The sequence below is a fragment of the Triticum dicoccoides genome, chromosome 1A (genome assembly GCF_002162155.2).
Source record: "Triticum dicoccoides isolate Atlit2015 ecotype Zavitan chromosome 1A, WEW_v2.0, whole genome shotgun sequence".
NCBI lineage: Eukaryota > Viridiplantae > Streptophyta > Magnoliopsida > Poales > Poaceae > Triticum > Triticum dicoccoides.
Genome location: NC_041380.1, coordinates 604,955,730 through 604,970,984, shown reverse-complemented (window position 1 = coordinate 604,970,984; position 15,255 = coordinate 604,955,730). Strand labels below are relative to the sequence as shown.

General features: G+C 44.5%; 1 long non-coding RNA gene and 1 pseudogene across 1 annotated transcript; both read left to right on the top strand.

Annotated features, from left to right (window-relative positions):
* The first annotated feature begins 2,181 nt into the window (after window positions 1-2,181).
* On the top strand, window positions 2,182-4,649 carry LOC119357165 (annotated as a pseudogene).
* Window positions 4,650-8,923: 4,274 nt separating this feature from the next.
* Window positions 8,924-12,910, top strand: LOC119295178. Its single transcript, XR_005143798.1, has 5 exons — window positions 8,924-9,003; window positions 10,971-11,167; window positions 11,261-11,797; window positions 11,886-11,966; window positions 12,412-12,910. It is a non-coding gene; the product is annotated as an uncharacterized LOC119295178 (long non-coding RNA).
* The last annotated feature ends 2,345 nt before the right edge of the window (window positions 12,911-15,255 follow it).

The window sequence follows — 15,255 nt, the reverse complement described above, 5'->3', positions numbered from 1 at the left end:
TCTTGCAAACTCCTTAGCCAACAATGTAATGATTTTGCCAAATCAAAAAGCTAGTCATGATGGCATTTCACAAAAAGAAATTAGCTGCCATTAGCCCTTTAATTAATACTCCCTCCGTTCCAGAATATAAGGTATTAAGGTGTATTGATTTTTTTGCAAGTCAAACCTATGTGTTTAACCAATATTATGTAATAAAATATCAACATCAACATCTACAATAAATAAAATATGAAAATATTTTTCCTGGTGAATCTAATGATACAAATTTGGTAATATAGATATTGATTTTTTTTTTAAAAGAGACTTGGTCAAACATGCACTTGTTTGACATTAAAAAAGCTAATACATATTATATTAAGAATGAAAATAGTACTTAAAACGCACGCATGCATGGCCTCTTTGCTCCATTTTAAGAAAAGAAATATACTAATATCGCGAAGATAATAATTACGCTCAGCTTCTGCACCAACAAGATATATCAAAAAATCTAAAATACACACAGCCCGAACACAAAACAGTAAAGAAAGGAAAGAAACAAAGGTCTCGACACAATTATCAACTTGTCTCAGCAGCAGCACTCAAACCATCACCAAAGACAACACCCCAAAAACAGGCTCCATGCATGTACATAAGAAATATCATTTGTGCAAATTATCATCAGATTAATTTCTTAGCTATATGTTCTTATTTTCGTACCATGCGTAGTACAAAATCTTGTCGAACAGGCTTTGTTGCACGCGTGCACCCGACCCGGCTAAACATGTACTGTACGGCAACATCACCGATCAGGTAACCGGGTATGTACGCGCCTATCCGGCCGGTGCAAGTATTTGTATACATATGCACACGACGGTGCGTACAAATGGCCATGATCATGCATGTCAGCATCCTATACTTGTCACGATGTACTTAGAGTTACTACACATGAAGGAGCACCCACATGCACGGATCAATCTCTAGCTAATGTACTAGTGCACGTGTATCCTTGACATTGCATATTTCTCCTCCTCCTTTCTACAATGCCAAGATAAATATTTTGACAGATCTACAAAACCGCTTCAAATGAGTAATTAAAGAAAAACTACCACAATTTGTGGAACTCGTACCTACATATTCATCGCTCGCCGTGCCTGCAGGTCGCGCTGCGGGGAGGCCCCAAGCCGCCGCCCGGTCGCTCGCCGTGCCTGCAGGTCGCGCTGCGGGGAGGCCCCAAGCCGCGCCCGGTCGCTCGCCTCGCCTGAAGGTCGCGCCATCTCCTCCAAATGCAGTCGCGCCGCTGGAGTACTTCATCTTCCCCGCCTCCGGTGAAGGCCGCCGCCGTCTCGATCTCTTTCTCCGGTGACCGGCATGCCTCCTCTGCAGTTTCATCGCCTCCAGAGGTTCTTCCTAAGCTTCCTGCGGGTTCAGAACCACGCGACGTGCGGAAGTGTGGAGCACAACGTAATGGTGAACACGGGCATGGAGCAACTGTCGATGGCCATGTTCTGCAACCGCCGGACCGACCTGCTGCTGGCGTCCATGGCGGAGCTGATGTCGCCGGAGCGGCTGGCGACGGCTGGTCTCCTCCGTCCCTCTTGCCATCATTCGCCGCCGGCGACAGGGACTACCCCTGCTCTTCCTCCATGGGGAATTTTAGAGAAAGGAGATAGGAATGACATGTGGGCCCCATATGTTGACGGTCAAACTTAATGGTGCTGACTTTTTCAGTTCTGACGTGTGGGCCAACCCTGTCATAATCGAGTTTAAACGAGTCAAATATGCCACTTTTCATGCATGGTAGTTTTTAGTCAAAAGATTAGTGAAAAAGTGATAGTTTTCGGCACAAATTTGTAAAGTGGTAGTGTGTAGGCACGGTTCGATGAATTGTGGTAGTTTTTTGTTAAATACTCGCTTCAAACAGACTTTAATTTGATTGGTTTGCAACATGAATTTTTACGTGTAACTTGAACTCATCCACTAACTTTTTTTCGCGGATTAGTTGGAGCCATGGCGAGCTGGCGTTTGCGATGTCTTCCTGGTCAACAATAGAGCGGCAGACTGATAGTCACGGCTCTGACTGTGATTGGTGTGTGGGTGGGTATCACTCATCTCAATCTCAAGTTGTGGTAGCCAAGAGTCCCCAACAGGCAACAGGATACGGCACAAAGGTTTTCTCCTTCACACACACTTCACTCGGTAGAAACTGTGCCACGACCATGTTTTCCTTCAAGGCATCCTCATCCATACCCGGAGCAACAACGCAATGGCTGCATCAAGCTTCCTCTTTCTGGCCATCCTAGCTGCCTCGATCACCGCCACCTTCTCCGGTGTCGATGGAAGATCCAACGGGAGCTGCATCCCGACCGAGAGGGCTGCGCTGCTCTCCTTCAAGGCCGACATCACAGTCGACCCGGCGAATCGCCTCGCATCATGGCAGCAACGACACCATGACTGTTGTCTGTGGAGCGGCATCACCTGCAGCCGCCGGACAGGCCACGCCATCAAGCTCGACCTCCGCAACAATTATCCAGCTTCAGAAGAGGATTATTACCTTGGTCCTGGTGACACCGAAAACCACTCGCTGTGCGGACAGGTATCTTCTTCGCTGCTTGCTCTCCGACATCTCATGCATCTCGACCTCAGCTGGAATATTTTTCTCGGAGATGCAAAGGCCATGCCGGGGTTCCTGGGCTCTCTCCGGAGTTTGAGGTAGCTCAACCTCTCCAACATGCATGGGTTTTCATGGCAGAGTGCCTCCTCAGCTAGGCAACCTCTCCAAACTAGTACAACTTGACATGCACGCCAATTATGACACTGATCTACACACAAATGATATATCTTGGCTAGCATCTCTTGGCTTGCTAGAGCATCTAAACATGGGCGGGATCAACCTCAGTGGAGTCATTGACTGGGTCCATAAGGTCAACGCCCTTCCCAATTTGGTTGTGCTGGCTATGTTTTCATGTGGTCTTATTAAGAGTAATGTTTCATGGTCACTTGTACACCAGAACCTTACAGTTCTTGAGGAGCTTGACCTCTCTTATGACCCTTTCCACGGGCCGTCCGCATCCAACTGGTTTTGGGATGTAACTAGCCTCAAAAGGCTACACTTACAGGGTTGTGAATTATCAGGCACGTTTCCTGACGAGTTGGGCAACTTGACCTTGTTGGAGACTTTTGACGTTCTAGGAAACAACATCCAAGGAATGATACCTACAACCCTGAAAAATATGTGTAACTTACGGTCTCTTGATCTCAGCTTCAACAACATCGGCGGGGGCATAACAGAGGTGATAGATAGGATACCTAATTGTTCTCGGAAGAATTTGCAAGAATTGGGTCTAATGGATGCCAACATCACTGGCACAGCATTACAATTTGTGACAAACCTGACTAGCTTATACGTGCTTAATGTCCATGGCAACCAGTTGAGTGGTTCAGTGCCCGTGGAGATTGGCACGCTTGCAAATTTGACCTACTTAAACCTTGGAAACAACACCTTGAGCGGTTCAGTGCCTGCAGAGATTGGCACGCTTACAAGTTTGACTCACTTATACCTTGGACGCAACAACTTGAGTGGTGTGATATCAGAAGACCATTTTGCTGGTTTGATGAATTTAGAGTCTCTTGACTTATCCTATAATAATTTGGATGTTATTGTGGACTCACATTGGATACCTCCGTTCAACTTGGAATCAGCATGGTTTTCATCTTGTCATTTAGGTCCCCAATTTCCTAAATGGCTTCGTTGGCAGAAAAGCACCAAGATCCTTCATATTTCAAACACATGCCTAGTTGGTAAGATCCCATATTGGTTTTGGACTACCTTTTCTGATGCTACATATTTGGACATCTCCTTGAACCATCTTAGCGGCAATTTGCCACTCAATCTTGAGTTCATGTCAGTGATTAAACTTTTAATGCAGCCAAATCTGCTAACTGGTTTGATACCCAAGTTATCAAGAACAATTGAGATATTGGACATATCTAGAAATTCTTTAAATGGCTTTGTGCCAAATTTCCAAGCTCCGCAACTACGGGCGGCAGTTCCTTTTTCCAATTCTATAACTGGGACTATTCCGAAAACAATTTGTCGAATGCAAAAATTGCGGGTTTTGGATCTTTCGAACAATCTGCTTTCAAAGGAACTTCCTGATTGTGGTATAAAAGAGCTAAAACAAGGGAACCCATCTAGCAACAACTCTTCAAAAGTCAGATCTCTGAGATATTTCAGTTTGAGGATCACTAGTTTCCTTCTAAGCAACAACCATTTTTCAAGTGGATTTCCTTTGTTCCTACGACAATGTCCAAGGCTGGTTTTCCTCGATCTAACTCAAAACAAATTCACTGGAGAGTTACCCGGATGGATTAGTGAAGCCATGCCTAGTTTGGTTATGCTACGGTTAAGATCAAACAAATTTTCAGGTCACATTCCAGTTGAAATAATGGGACTTCAAGATGTTCGTATCCTGGATCTGTCCAATAATAACTTTTCTGGGGCCATACCAAAATGTTTAGAAAAATTGAAAGCTTTGACTCACACAGCTACTTCTAATAATACATCATTTGATAATCCTTTTGATGAAGGATATCGTAGCTCTACATCCATGTCCTTTAGTTTGTCTAATGATAGCTTCTTGGTGGTGATAAAGGTGCTAGGTCTTTCTTAGGGGGTGAAAAAAAACATTATTCAACTAATAAAGAGTCTGGAATACAAATAATATCAGTTGTCCCTACTAACCATACATAACGACCAGGATCTAGTGAGGCAACTGGCTTCGAAGTTGCACTCCCTCATTTCATGCTTGATGCTAATCACCTCAATTAGGGAATCAGCATTAGTCATCTTTCGAGTTAGCTTTCCTTTAAGCGAGTGCCGCAGGGAAAGGAAGAGTTGGTTTTTTTTAGGTGAACACACATTGGTTTTTTGGGAGCGTATGTTGATGGGTTAACAAACTAGTCATGGACAGGCTCAGTTTGCATCAGTTTGCTGGAGAGGCCCGTGTGCAGCTGCACTGGGACCCAAATATTCGTTTGTTTGTTTTTTGCCTAATTGTTTTTGTATTTTTTGCATTTAGCTAAAAGAAATCTACATTTCGAGAAACAAAAAAAATCTAAGATAAGTATTTGTATTGGGTACCAGAAAATTACAAAGCTTTTTTTAGTGAGAAAACAAAGAAATACTCTATCCCAAAATAAGTGCCTCAACTTTAGTAAAACATTTTTTTGCCGGAAACTTTAGTACAACATGTTGATGCTGTCTGCCTCAGTGCCTAGGTACAGTCACGCACATGGACGAAAATGCTTAGTTGGTTCTGGTCCCACTTCCACGGCAAACTCCACCTTAGCTCCACCGAAGACCTCGCCGGCCTGGACCAAGGGAATCGGGTAGCATTTCCGTGAACGCACAAAGGTTGATGTCGCCGGCCTGGGTTCGAGTCTCCTCATTCTCCTATAAGAATAAGACAGGGGGCTTCTTTCCCTCTGTTCTCATTCTTTAGCATTTCTGTGAACGCTGCAAGGTGGCACCGCTGGCCTAGATGGAGGGGAACCACATATGGTTGGGGAGCATGCCAGGCATGCGCCACAGCGACACCATGCTCACTGCCGGTGGCGATCGCCGTGTTAGGGACATTTGCCCCTGGATCACTCGAATGCACGCGAGACTCGCTGGACACCAAGAAAACTCACGCAGCGAACACACAGGAGACGAACAACAGGTTTTGCGACGCGCACGATTTGCATCTTTTCTGTTGTTCCTTTTCCCCTTATTCTCTCGGCTCCACAGATCAAGGAGAAACGTTCAGAGGCTGTTCACGATTACTTCGCTAAGCCTCCTCACGATTTTGTTTGGCCGTGCCATCCCAAGGAGAAACGTTCAGAGGCTGTTCCTAATTACCTGCAACACGTAAATGGTGGAAAGGAAAGCTAAAATTGCATTGTGCACACCTATTGACTCGGTTTTAACGTGACAGAAAACAGGAAATAACAAGGCAGCAAGATTAATCATAACATTCTCCCCCTTAAGCTTGTTCCCTTCATCCAGCGCCTTCATCCCAATCTTCTCCTCAATCGCATGAAACTTCAATCTTCCCAGAGACTTTGTGAGGATGTCGGCCAGCTGGTCCTCAGTTCTCACACGCTCAACATTGAGCTTGCCAGATTCAACACAATCCTGTATAAAATGATAGCGAAGATCTATGTATTTACTTATCATGATGGACATGATTCTTGCTTAAAGAAATTGCAGAATATTGTCCACCTTGAGCGCAACTTCACCAAGCAAATCAGCAAGTAAATGCCCCGGCCATATGCCCTGACATGCTGCGGACGCCGCTGCGATATACTCAGCTTCACATGAGGAGACAAACACATTTTTTTTTGCTTTTGTGACACCCAGCTAATTGGGGTTTGGACCAAGATAAAAGATGGCACGTAAGGTACTTTTTCTCTCATTGATGTCACACGCATGATCATTATCCTTAACCTTAAAAACTTCAGTTGGTTCCTTTCCTCTCTCCTAAAGAAACACACATGATTCAGAGTGCCTCGCACATACCTCGATATGTGCTTTACCGCTGTCATGTGTTCTTCAGTCGACTGCTCCATATATCGGCAGCAATTCCAGCGGCATAATATTTATCCGGACGAGTGTGCACCAAATATCTCAAACTTCCTACTATGCTGTGATAGTGAGTTGAGTCAACCAGGGAAAGTTACTTACTTTGCTTAGTTTTAGTCTTGCTTCCAATGGTGTTGGAGTTGCATTGCAATCTACCATGCCACACTTGTCCAAAAAAATTGTTGCATACCCGGCTTGACACAATGAGATCCCTTGAGGAGTTTTCTTCACTTGAATACCAAGATAATAGCTGAGCAGGCGCATGCTGAACATGTTCTTCATCTAGGTCTTGAAGTTATCTATCTTTGTTGTGCTATCTCCGGTAATGATCAAGTCATCTACATAAACACCCACGAGTAAATTTGCATATTTTTTCTTCCTCTTGTACACAACATGCTCATATGGACACTTATCCAGCAGGGTCTTGTCCGATTTTGCATTCCACACGCCAGGTGATGGAGTAAAATCCAGCAGATCTTGGGTAGGGGATCCCGAGCTGGTAGTCTCGGCACAATGGTAACAGAGATATGCCCATGTTCGGGCTCTCTTGAAAAGATAAAACCGTATGGCCTAGTTGATTGTATTGATTTGGATGGAGTACAAGTTACAGACTGATCTACCACGAAATCGTGTGTGTATAAGAGTTGTTGTCTATGTTTTCACCCCTTGGCTTATATAGATACCCGGGGTGCCTAGGGTTTACATAGGTTGGTTACATCTAAGGGTTGCCGTGCCGAAGACAACCTCTACGTCTCGTCATTGTTGTATACAACCTTGGTGCGTTCACCTCGCATCCTAATTAACCCACATCTTCTGTTATTCTCCGGCAACGACAGCCTCACGCCGCAGCCTAACCAGTCAACCCTCATACTTCCTTCCGTATGGGACTCCGCTGCCACGTCTTTCCAAACTCCGGGTCGTTCCCTTCCTAGGCCTTGCCATCGCCCACCGCCTTGGTGCGCTTGGCGCAGTATGGTCAACAAATGAAAGCCATCAGAAAAGGACTGTGCTCGGCCCCCCTGGACTCGAATTACCAACGAGATTAGTAGGAGCGACGAGTAATTACCAACGAGATTAGATCAATATACGTACTCGGCCCCTCTAGACTCGAATCCTGGCTCCGCCACTGTACATGGCGAACGTTTAAAACCTGGCGCGTACCATGCGGTGTTTTCCACCATTGGTACGTACAACAGACCTCCTTTCTATTGACCTTGCCGTTGGCCTATCCTGGGCAGGTTCCCTCGGATACGGAGGGGCTCTGCGTGTCGCTGTTCATGAATGCATGCATGCATGCCTTTGGATGCCGTTGGGGCTGTCCAGCTAGCGTGGCTTGCAGCACATTACATTACCATGCCATAGTCATCTCAATCTGCAGCTGTAATGCACCACCTTGGCCGGTCGGTGCAAGGACGATGTTTGTTTTCGCCAGTCTGCGGCCCTGGGCTCAGTTTGCCTCCATCCTAGCCGGCTACTCATCACCGGATAAAGTTCTGGCACGACACGCCGGTAGCCTGGCAGATGTTAGCGCGATCCAAACAATTTCTGGCCACACACGTCTGTAGAGCCGGCCCTATAAGGATATCGCACTTCAATCACCATAACAAACACACAACAATTTGGACGACCGGCCCCTGCAGTCTGCAGAGACCCTGATATATCCCCTTTTGTTTATTTTGATGACAAGTATTTCCGGACGCAGGGAGTAGAATGGACTCCATCGGCGCCTAGGCAATGGCTCACGTGGATGCATGCTCTGGACGTCTCGCTCCAGGTGGACAAACTCATCAATGCTCTCTCAGTAGTCTCAGTCTCTGCGCAATGGGGCTTGATCGCTTGCCGGCTGGTGCCGATCGGATACGGAGGGTCTTTACGTTCCCGGCCTCTCGCTATTCATGGCCCTGCCCGGCTCGCATGCCCACATGAATACACTTGACGCACATCAGCCTACCCAACCTCTATGAATATCTTTTTTTTTGGCAAGAAAAAAGGAGTTTTATTCCATGTTAATAGGCTTACAGTCTGCTAATACAAAATGACTAATAAAAGATTTGCTTGCTCTATTTCTTGTGTAGCGTTTAAGCTTAGTTGAAACTATTTTAGGCACGTCTGATTAGTATATGGTTGATTTGAACAGATTAGTTTTTGTTGTTCTTAGATGTATGTTGTAGCGTCTGTAGCAACCTCACTGAACAGCTAACATGTTGTAGCTTCTGTACATGACCATATAAGTGTTTATTTTTTCTAGGTTGTAGCTTCTATGACATCTACCTGCTATCTATTTTATTCTAGTAAAGTGAATTTAACACGTATAATTTTCCAGAAACATCGGCAAACAGCTAGGGGAGTTGGCTAGCCACCCTTTTCGACGCCGTAATTTCCCAGCTTGAACAAGTATATTGGTAAGTTATAGCTTTGAGCTCTTAAATTTATGTCTGAAACAATTGTCTTTTTGTGAATTGTTATTTGTGCTGCTGCCCTTTAGTATGCTATTATTTTTCTCAAATATCCCCATTTCTGTGAATTTTATTTCAGTATGAATTCTTGGTTAAATAATGGAGAACCGTGATTGGATGTATAGTGGATGGGTGTTTCGTCAAGTCCCTTCTAATATATGGCTTGAAGAAACTGCACGATTTATAGACCGGGCCTTCTCTTCCGTAGCTGAAGGTGGTAAAATTAAGTGTCCATGCGCCAAATGTCGGAATTATTTTCCGCAAGAAAGGCACATTGTAGAGAAACACTTGTATAAACATGGGTATAAGCCAAATTACAAAACCTGGACAGAACATGGTGAGAGTTTTGTAGCTGCTGCTGATGGATCTGTCCCTTTAGTACATCATCAAGAGAGCTGTAATGAAACTGATCGAATGGACAATATGTTGGTTGACTTAGGTGGTAGCCATCCTCCACCGGTTACTGAGGAGCCAACCTCCTCTGCCAAGGCTTTTTATAGGATGGTCAGTAGTGCCGATGAATTGGTACATAAGAATACAAAACACACACGTCTTTCTGCTGTAGTGGCTATGAAATCACAATACAAAATGTTCATTGCACATTTTGATGATACCTTAAAAATAATCCATGAACTTTTGCCTCCTGAATCTAATTTGTCCGAAGACTTCTACCAATCCAAGAAACTCTTAGAAGGTCTTGGTATGCCATATGCTAAAATAGATGTGTGCAAAATAATTGCATGTTGTATTACAAAGATAACAAACATAAAGAGAAGTGTGACTTTTGTGGCACATCTCGTTACGAGGAAGGCCAAAAGAAAATCCCACGTAAAGTTTTGCGGTACCTCCCTCTAAAAGATAGATTGCAAAGGTTGTATGCCAATGAGGAGACCGCAAAGCTTATGCGTTCTCACACTCCTTCCGGGTCTGATAAGATGGTCCACCCACGTGATGGTGAGGCTTGGCAAGAATTTGATAAGGATTTTCCAGAATTCTCATGTGATCCGAGAAGTGTGCGACTTGTCATAGCTACAGATGGGTTTACACCATATAGTTTGGTTGCTGCTCCATACACGTGTTGTCCAGTGTTTGTAGCTCCGTTAAACCTCCCCCCTGGTTTTCTCTTAAAGCCAGAGTTTATATTTCTTAGTCTTGTGATACCTGGTCCAGAACATCCTGGAAAGAATTTGGGCATTCTAATGCAACCATTAGCAGATGAGCTTATGGAACTGTGGCTGGGGGTTATGCCTCTGTGAAGAGAAACTTTTTAATGAAAGCAGCTTTTCTATGGTCAGTCCATGATTTCCCTGCTTTTGGTATGTTTGCTGGGTGGAGCACTCATGGGAAGCTAGCTTGCCCAGAATGCTTGAGTGATTCAAAATCATTTACACTTCCGCATGGGCGTAAGGCTTGCTGGTTTGATTGCCATAGGCGCTTTCTACCTCCTGACCATGAGTTCAGAACCCAAGCCAATTCGTTTAGAAAGGATACAATAGTGCTTGAGGGGCCACCAAGGCGTTTGACAGGGGAGGAAGTGCGAGCTCACATGGTTGCAAATGTATATGACACAAATAACTATAATAAATCGCACAACTGGACCCACATAAGCTGCTTTTGGGATCTTCCATACTTTGATAAACTGAAGCTTAGGCACAACATCGATGTGATGCACAATGAGAAAAATGTAGCAGAAGCTATATGGAACATATGCTTTGACATTCCTAATAAAACTAAAGATAATGTGAAGGCAAGAAAAGATCTAGAAGAAATATGCCATCGCCCTAAGCAGCATTTGCATTTGAAGGACAATGGGAAGTGGTTCAAGCCAAGGGCACCGTTTGTCATTGAGAAAGATGATAGGTTAACCATTCTTAAATGGTTTAAAGAGCTGAAATTTATCGATGGATATGCAGCGGGTTTTAAAAGAGGAGTTAGCTTCCAGCAAAGGAAGATTTTTGGGCTTAAAAGTCATGATTACCATATCTTCATGGAACGGCTGCTACCAGTTGCATTTCGTGGCTTCATTCCGGAGTGGTACGATTACTATCATGATTCGACTCTAGATTTTCAGCAGCGGACAACCGCAGATCGTGTGAAGGAAGAGTTTTGGGTAAGTACAATTTTTTTGGAGCAATTGCAATTATTATTATACATATCTTTGTATTGTTGTAAAAGTCTGATCTGTAAATTTCTGAACATGTAGAACTTGTTTGAGCTGCATGTGGATGACGAGGAAGATGACAGTGCCCGAATCCAAATTGAGCAAGAGGCTAACCGGATTATTGACACATATGCAAGGAAAAAGGTGAAAGACATGTTGTACCAACTTCGTGTGGATGCTGTGAAGCTTTACTATGAGAATCAAGGAGAGAAGCTTGATGACTCGATGGCTTGTGCAAGAGAACTCGAATATGAGCAATACCTCCAGAGTAAGATACCATGGTGCAAGGAAGTTGCATGGCCTGGACTATGTCGTTATTGGACATCAAAGGAATACAAGACCAACAGGGGGAGGGGACGAGAAGCTCGCTTGAAATATGAGGATATTGCTCAAAACCGATGGGGCTATTAAGAAAGCAGATATTAAATCAGCAGCTAGAAAAAGAAATGCTAGTGCATCAATTTCGCTCACATTCGAGAGAAGGAACAACTCAGGCGTGTTAATGAAGAAAATGCAGAACTCAGGCGTGCTAAGGAGATGCTACAACAGAAAGTAGATATGCATGGGCAGCTCATAACTGTATGTACAAATTCATGCCCACATTCTAAAGCAATGGATCTTAACTTCTCAAGTATCAACTCTAGTAACATTTCTTCTTTGTTTGCAGGCACTTTTCAAGGAGATAGGAAAAGAGTTGCCGGCTCATATACTACATATACTAAGCCATGGAGCTGTTTCGCAACCAGAAGTAAGTGTATGAGAAACTTGAAGTTGTACATATCATATGGATGAATGTGTGATGTCCACTACTCAACTTAGTTTTGTGCGTTCCTTCTGACATGTCTATGTTGATGTGGCTGCAATATCAACACTGTGTTGCATATGAGATTGTTTTTCATGTTTTGTATTAATTTGTTTGGATGTTTGCATCTGTGAGCTTGTCTATTCTCACAAGATTCTTTAGCTGTTGTGCCCAATTTCCGTATAAATAATGCTTGTCATGCTTAAGGTCCATCTGATTGGAACTTGAAAGTAGCCTAGACAAAATCAGTTCTTGGTGCCAAGCATTAATCAATAAATGGATATTATTTGGTTCATTTGGTTATGTTGTCTCCACTTGTTATCCAACAAAGTATTGTATTTTTATTGTTCTAAATCAGATTAAATAACAATTAGGTTACTTCTTGATTCAGGGGACAAATAACTCATCTCAAGCCGGCTCGCAAGCGGTTGATGGCAACAATGATGTCATGGAGTCAAGCGAGGAGGATGAAGCCGCTGGGAATGTCGGCGATCAGACCGTTGACGCAGCCAACCATGGCGGAAACTGATTGCTCAATCAACATGATAACATCAGACTATATGTGGTCGTAATATGCTCTTTTGTGGACTTGTGTATCTGGTATGGCTTAGGAATGAGAACTAAGATCTCGTGGTAGTTGCAAGCCGGCGTATTTTGCTAGTATTGTTGTAGTTGGCAGATCCTTTTGTGGATGGTACCTTTGTAGCCTTGTAGTGTATGTATGGAACTGATGTTGATACATCTGGTGGTAGTTGCAAGCCGGTGTATTTTGCTAGTATTATTGTAGTTAGCAGATCCTTTTGTGGATGGTACCTTTGTAGCCTTGTAGTGTAATTATATATGTATGAAACTGATGATGCTATATGAAGTTTGATGTTGTCATATAAATATATTCTCATATGGTTTCTGTGAAATAATGCAACATTTGTAGAACCTGGGTTAAGCACATTGCTTTTGTGGTAGGAATATGAAATAAAAAATCAACATCATGATGTAACCGTGACGGTCAACGGCTCACAGGAATGAGCGCGTGCTGCAGCAACCTAGTATAATTTTCTTGTCGGTTGAACCTACAGGTATAAGTCCTTCCTGACAGGTGGACGACAGGAATATGTATTTTCCGGGAAGCATAAATCTGACGCAACATTTCTTTCCTGTGCGCCAACCGTCAGGGATAACCGACAGCATTAATATTCCTGTGGGCCGTCCGTCAGGCATACTCATTCATTACTGGCAGGCTATGGCTGTGGGTTGTTCCTGTCGGTTGGCCGACAGGAATTATATTCCTGACGGCCATATTTCTTTTCCTGACGGCTACTAGCCCACACGCTTAGTCACGTTTCTGGTAGTGTATGAAAGAGTTGACCGGTGTCTTCCCTTTAATGACTTGCTCAACTGGTAGATGACGAACATCACGTACTGAGTTCAAATATGAACATAGAAAATTCTTAGACACCTCCGTAGGTGGGATATTCTTTCCATGTGTCAGATCATTGCGGAGGCTCCAAATTCTCCACAGTAGCATAATAATCATCTCGCTGGTGATAGCTGGGTGAGAGCTAAGTAGATGCAGCAACCACTCCTCTCCCGTGTTGATGACTTCTTCCTTCACCGGATTGGCCACACAGTTTTCATAGTATCCCAAAGAATGGATGTGTTATCACAAGTTATCATTGCATTGCGGCATTGCGGTGTCGTTTCTCTCTTGGGAGCATCGTTTGCGGAGCAGCGCTGGATGTCAGAGGCAGAAGGTGGAGCGGCTTCGTCTTGCACGGAGCTTCAATGGTGATGTCAAGTCATGCCTGACCGACAGGTGCTACGCTTTGTCATGCCTGGTCGGCAGGTGCTACGCACGACAGATCTTTCAAGGACTTCAAGCCGTGTTGGCTGGTGATACCTGGCAGCATGGCGCTGAGGTGTATCAGTGGCGACCGCGACGTGCTCAACTGTTTGCGCGCAGGGAGGAGGTGCCGTTTGGCGCCGTGGTGGCGTCGACGATAGCTAGACCGAGCAAGATTGATGCAGCAGTACAGTTCTGAAGATGGAGGGGTGGCAGTTGGCGGCGGCGGCATCTGAGTGCACGCCGGACCGGTGAGACCCATGCCTGGCAGGCGTCCTGAATGGGTTCTCAGGTCTTAGATGTTAGGTTTGGCTGCGATATCTGTTTGGTATTAGGCCCAGGCTATCTGCGCCCCTTCATCAGCTGGATAGAGGTGCTTAGACGGCGGCTTTAGTCTTACTGTTGTATTACTTTGTAAGGTCTTGTGAGAATAATTAATAAAGTGACCGTATGCATCGCCCAGATGCAGAGGCCAGGGGTCATCCTCCTTTTTTTTTAAAAAAAGTTATCATTGCATGGTATGTATCTTCAACATCTATACCACAAACTGGACACGTAGCTATTTTAGCAATGTGACGGTCTCTTTTTTTCAACTTTGTGGCAAGAGCACCAGTAGCGACTTTTCATGCGTTGATAGGCATTCTGAGGGGAACATCCGCCTGCCAGATGAGCTTCCACACCGAATGCGCGCCATCCGGGGTCGAGCTCGAAGCACCACCAGAGAACTTCTGTTCATGCGCTCCTCCATTGCCAGCTTGTATGCACTCCGTACTGTGAAGCAACCCTTAAGCTCTGGTTGCCACGCCACAAAATATTCTTGCTGCCGAGCTGAAGTTTTAATACTGCGAATATTTGCAACGTCGACCGGCCAGAAGTGTTGTTGTAATAGTCTAACATTCCATGATCTATCCTCATTCAGTAGCTGCGAGACACGGTTGAGTCCAGATTGGCGCTTAGGTGTAATTGGCCGGAAGGCTGCCCCCCTTGGAATCCAGGGATCGCGCCACGTCCGGATCATCGAACCGTCTCCCACACGCCAAATCAACCCTTTCTGCAAAAGTTCGAGACCATGCGCCACCCCATTCCATACCGCCGAAGAATTCCTAGAAAAAACTGTATCAACTAAACTTCCATTAGGATAATATCGAGCTTTCAATAGTCGTGCACAAAGACTGTTCAGTTGAACGACTAGCCTCCATGCTTGTTTGGCCAACAAAGGTTGGTTGAAAGCTCTGATATCCCTGAAACCAAATCCATCTTTCACCTTTGGTAGAATGAGCTTGTCCCAAGCGACCCAAGCCATCTTCCTTCCTCCTCTCTCAACACCCGACCAATATTATCTCATAAGCTTGGTTAGATCATCGCATACTGAGAATGGCAATTTAAATACACTCA